This window comes from Semicossyphus pulcher, unplaced genomic scaffold (assembly GCF_022749685.1).
Source record: "Semicossyphus pulcher isolate SPU_LCO1_2020_fin unplaced genomic scaffold, fSemPul1.0.p SCAF_12, whole genome shotgun sequence".
Classification (NCBI taxonomy): Eukaryota; Metazoa; Chordata; class Actinopteri; order Labriformes; family Labridae; genus Semicossyphus; species Semicossyphus pulcher.
This window is the reverse complement of record NW_027211626.1, coordinates 10,801,870-10,808,385: the sequence shown is the minus strand read 5'-3', so window position 1 is coordinate 10,808,385 and position 6,516 is coordinate 10,801,870.

Here is a 6,516-nt window from a genome sequence, read left to right as displayed (position 1 = left end):
TTAAAGCTAATTATTATGAATGCAAACTGGCTGACTTGTCTCCAGTCAGGAGAAATCACTTCACATTATAAGCACATTATGTTCCGGGCAATACCACACAGTTGTTCCCTACTCATGATGCGAGTTAATTCACTTAATATGTCTTTAATGGGGAGAGGCTTTTCTTTGTATAAAATGGTTTCCGCGCTGACCATTATCTGAAATCAAGCCTAATGATGGCTCCGGTTTATGATAATGACCATTATCACACAGACCACCATCATGTCTGCCAAATGATCAAATGATCTTGCATTTCTTACTTGCAGTCTGAATTCGTTACTCATGTAAATTTAAGCCCTTGATGAAGCTCGCCCCCCGTTTCTCCTCGCACCCTCCTGTATAATATTAGACATCTGATGCTTCTGCTGCGCTTGTTCAGACCTTAAACTGAACTATGGCTGCTTTTGAAGTACAGCATATAGATGCAATCTTTGCCCTCATCAGCCCTTAATGTGCCAAATAATAATGATAATAATAATTACATGCAGGAATATCACAGTCTCCTTAGTTAACAGCTTCAGCACATAAAGGTAACTGAGGCAATAATAACAATTTGTAATAACACACACTGGCTCTCAGTGTCTGATGCCACATGAATCCTTTGAAGTGCAGACTGTTGATTACTGTAAATGAGAGCTGTTTCAGGGTGGATTGTGGGTAATTATATGCAGTGCACCCCAGGGAGCAGTGCTAGGACCCAGGGGACAGCAGTTCCACAGGAGAGTGAAGCACAGACAGAGCAACACATGCTGGGCCACCGATTCCCAGCATGAAACAAGTCAACAGGCCTGTCTTTTATTTCTAATGTCTGTGATTTACATGAAAGAACCACTGTCACCCAACCGCAACAGTGTGTTGTATACCGCGGTTTGATTGACAGGATTTCATATTTCACATGTCCCCGCACCCCCCTCTGCCTCCCTGAACAACTTGATGATGATTGCAGCATTAAAACATAGAACATATTGTCTGTTTAGCTACTGTGAAATGTAACTCCGCTGTATTTAGCATGTGACACGGATGGCAGTTTTAATGTGTGACAGTATGTCACGTCTAGAATATAATTAACTGTAAGTGTAGATTTAAAGTAATCATACAAGTATTTAAGAAAAGAGGAAAAAACAACATTTAGTGTATGCAGAGTAAAGAAAAACTACTTTTGAAATAAAGCATTTATAACCACTTTATAAACATGTAATAAACCGTTTATAACATATGTAGATTTAGGCAGATAAGGGAAGTGTTTTTTAATATACACTTATTGTCAACAATAAAAAATGTTTTATTTCCATGTTGTTGGTCACTTCCTGTTAATGCAACAGCCTCCTCTCATGAGGACTTACAGCTTGTTACAATGTAGTTGTAAGCACATAAAATGTACTATTAAAGGATTTTTTGGGACCAGTGTGTGGATCCTGTTGCATAAAAAGATAAGGAATAACTACCATGTAACACTAGTGTGTAATAACCATGTATAACAAACTATAATGTAGACTGAAGCACATTTAAGGACATTAAGACAATTCTGCATTACTACAATGTTGTCAGTATCTATCTGTTAAGGCACCAGCTTCCACTTAGAGCTGCTAATGAGGAGTTATAGCCATTATTATTTATTGCTTTTGTAGGCCGTATATTATTGTTTTCAGATAAAGGTATTTATTAAATTATTACACATAAGTGGATGTTGTTGTGTAAACAGATAATGAATGAAAGCAATGTAGTAATTGTGTAATAACCATGTAGCCTATAACACACTTTAATGTGGTATAAGGCCAATTTATTAGAACGATTTCTTTGAGGACATATCCTGTATTATTTCAATGCCGTCAGTCACTACTACTACTCATGGCTGCCTCTATGAAGAGTTACAGTCGTTGTTATAAACTGCTTTTACAGGCTGTATAAGATATAATAAATGGCGAACTCACTATAATGTAGTTTAGAGCACTTATAAGGACATTCTATGGGATTATTGATATGCACCATTTGTCAATTATTAGAACTTCTATGAAGACTTATTTCGGTGTTGTCAGTCACTATGTGTAAATGTACCTGCCTCTATGAGGAGTTATAGTCACTGTTATAAACTGCTTTTACAGGCTGTATAAAATATAATAAATGCTTTATAACTCACTATATTGTAGTTTGGAGCACATGTAAGGACATTTGTTCACGCACCAGCCTCTTCTTATGGTTACATATAGGATATAAGGAGTTATATTCATTTTTAAATGCATTTAAAGGCTGTATGAAAAGATTAATACATGGTTCACGGTGCACTATTATGTAGCTGTAAGGAGACTCAGATATTTATGAAAGTATTTGTGGGGACTTAAGTGGATCCTGGTGTATGAAGAGATAATGACAGACAACAATGTTTGTAATTGTGTACTAACCATGTAACACACTATAAATATAGTTTTAAGCACATTTAAGGGCATTTTAAGTGTAGATTAATATACACAAATTGCCAGCCTCTACATATGGCTGCCTATATAAGGATTGATAATCATGTTCATATAGTGCATTTATAGGCTGTATGGAAAGAGTAATAAATGGTTCATAGTGCACTATTATATTGTCGTAAGCAGACTTAAATATATATTAAAGTATTTGTAGAGATCCTGTTGGATAAAAGTGTTAGACAATGTAACACAGTTGTGTAATAACCATGTTATAACAATAGTTATAGTAATGTAATATAATAGCCATGTGTATAACACACTATAATGTGGAATGAAACACAAATAAGGACATTTTAATTGATTATTAATATACACTAATTGTCAATTATTAGAGCTTTTTCTTTGAAGGCATATTTTGTATAAACATAATGTTGTCAGTCACTGTGTGTTTATGCACCAACCGCTTTTATAGGCTGTATAAAAATATATTGTTTTATGTTGCTCTATAGTGTAGATTAAAGCAGATAAAAGTGTTAATTTAATTATTTATAGGGACCCTTAAGTAGATGTGTTTGTATAAACAGATGCACACAAATATTGTGCATTAATAAATGTCCTTATATCTACTTAATACTACATGACAGTGTGTTATAAACCATTTATTACACCATTATATGCCACTAATAAATAAATAGGGGTGTTAAAGTCACCAATTTTGCTAAGTACATATTTTCTAATTGTCCTTATCTCTCACATATACATTGAAAATTGAATTCAAATTAGGATGCAATGTGAGGCAAAGTTTCCAATCATGCTGCGAGCCCCGCAATCTCTTTCTCTTCACTTGAGCTCATTTCTCCACTAATGACTTTGCCCTCTGATGCAAGCCAAGGGATCATCAAAGGTCCTTGAAACAAAAAGGGAAATATAGCAATTACTGGGACTTTCATCGGCAAGAAAGAGATTAAAAAGCCCGTGGTTGTATAAGCACCCCGAGAAGCAAACCGAGATGTGTTTCACTATTAAATGTATATTCAAGCACTTGACTGCAGACGTTATTCATCATCAACGTGTTCTACCACCTTCATTCATTTTTTTTTTTTTTCATGCATGATAATAGAATCAAATGTATTATGTATTACTAATCACATGGTAAAACCCTGTGGTGCTAGTAACGCATGTAGATTCCAAAATGCTGTGCATGTACAAGAAAAGTCATTGCCTTTTTAACAGTGGCCTGAGGGAATGGAATTGTCCCTTAGCCTCCATAACCATTGACACAAAAGGTCCCCAAACAATTTCAAATTACTGCTTTATTTCTCTCTCTTATATAATCCACCCACATTATTAAATCTACCACCTTCTGGGACTTTACTGATACAATAATATTACAGTGCTAAGATGTTTACATTCGAGACCGCCAGCTTTCCTTGTTATAAACATGTATGCCCTCAGGACTCGTACAATACGCATGCATACTACTTGGCCTAAATGAGGCACAGGTCATTTTGTTTTTTAAGAGGGGTCAATATTACCTCAAGCAAAAGGGGGCCAAGGCCAACGCCAGAACCTGACTGAGCAGAAAATGGCTCCTGATACTCACAGATGAGATCTATTATACATTAAACATGCTTGTAAATATTCACCAGCCAGAGCATTCAAATGGAAAATATGGTTTAGGTCAAAGGTCTATGAAAATGTTGTCTCCAGAGGAAGTCCCCGTAGAATAGAGGCAATGATGATAACAGGGAGAAACACCCATAGGGGACTGGGGAGAACATTAAGAGTTGTTTTACATGTTTGACTGTGGGACAGCGATGATACCGGGGAGATAAATGATGGGCACTTATCAGAGTGGACGGACCTAGAGTTATGTACCATGGCTAATGGAATGTAACACACCCATCAATTACACACCGCCGGGCTGAATTACAATGAATTAACGTCCAATAAAGTTTTCTAATAATTCTGTTCAAGCATTTTATTAGCATTAAAGTTAAAAATAATTACAGCAGGACAAATAATAAGGATTGTGCCGCATCAGGTAGGCTTTCTCAGCACAACAATACTTATTGAAATCTATGAATAGCAACGCACCAGAGGTACAGAGTAATTCCTGGACGTCAGTTTTATTAGCGGTTTGTCTCGCTGACAGGATCACATGGCTCGAAAATTATTTCATCATGTTCAAGTCCAACAGTGGGACTACGGTGTTATCTTCTATTTTTGTCTCTCTCTCGGCCGTATATTTCAGAGGCCAGGAACAATGTAGTCTGACAGACATATTCTTTATGAGGGGCTCGTGGCCTCTCTAATTTGACACAGTTGTCAGAGATAAAGCTCCTTAGAGAGTGTGGCCATGCTCTGGGTAAGAATGGGGATTAAATTAACACCCCCACCTTCACATCCTCTGACCCCAATACTGGAGAATAAAACATACATGGTGACTCACTCCAACACCCCACATCTGCCTTCCAACTTCAGCTCTGACTGGGTTTGATTATATGGCTAAATAAAACTGTTCAGCTTCTTACTGCTGAAATCTTTATTTTCCCTAAATTGACCAAAAATTCCAACTGAATTTTATCTAATAAAAATACTAAAATTAATCCAGTAAAATCAAGTTATTATAAGAAACAAAGCTGCTTATCAACAAGCATCTTTACTGTAAGTGTGTCCAGTGAGAGTGAAACGACACCTAAACAGCTCACACGGTGTAACAATACACTCCCTCTCCCTCTCCTTGGCAGTTTCCTATCAAATGACCCGAGCACGTAAAATCAAATCAACACTGGAATGGATCATATCAAATTCTAATGAAAACATAATGTGCTCTTAAAATGTGTGTTGGCCCAGCAGCCAGTCATCCAGAGAGTCTCCCCCAGATGACGTGATGAATAGGGAACACTGATGGAATATGCATCAAAGTCGAGCTCATGATTTATGTAATAGCAGTCACTTGGACACTGATTAGCTGCTCTGTCAAGCGTGTAATACGAGAGGCACAACCCCTGGTTTATCAGTCATTTATCTGAAGTGCGTCCTGATATTATCACTGGATCCTAATGTCATCATTATGCCGCACAGCATGTGCGGGCCAGTGTGTCATGGTGCCGGCGACACTGCCTGTCAGGAGTTCAAGCCTCTTCATTTGCAAAGTGCTCAGACATTCATAGCACTGTGTCAACAGTAAAATAGAGGAGCCACATCATATCAGAGATGGAGGGACAGAGGCACACAGGCACTAAATGAGTGGGCACTCAAGGGTACAGAGACGTTTTGTCAACGCTTTGTGGCTGCAGCATTTCTTATATGATGATCAGGCTAATTCTTCTGAGAGGAGGGGAAAAACAAAGTGTCAAAGTAAAAGAACAAAATATCGACTCGCCTTTTTCATGGTTTGATTTAGAGGAACAGACATAACATCTACTGTACACTGGGTATACACAATGAGAACACTCAGACCTCCTCGATGTGCAATGTGAGGCCCACAGAGCCGTTTTCTCCTGATTAAAATGCACACTCACACACACCGCTGTGTGAGAGGATGCTAGTTGTTCAGTCTGTCAGGACTTTCCTGCTCTCCTGGAGAATATCTGATATCATAAATGACTTCAACTCCTCCCACGCCAACATGAGAGTGAGACTGCGAACACAGGAAAAGAGAGCAAAACACAGACAGGCAGTTTATATGACTGAGCTCTGACAATCAAATGTTACCGGATGGACAAAACTGCTAATAAACAATTTCTGTCATTATGACAAAAAGGTTAGGGTTGTTATTCTCACAAACATCTGGTGCTGTACACTAAAAGGAAGCTGTGCAGCGTGTAAGTCCATCAACACCTCGCACAAACAAAAATAGTGAGGGAAACTGAACAGGAAAAAGAGCTCTTTGAGTCTCAAACAAAAGATATCAGCCCGGCTGCCAACACAGACAGGGCACCACACCTTGGCACTGATGCCGCTCACAATCAAAGGAACAGTCGTCATCTGTGCAGCCGTGTTTTTAAAGGATATCTTAAAAAGATTGAAAATATGTGTCATTATGGAAAACAATTGAGTCCAG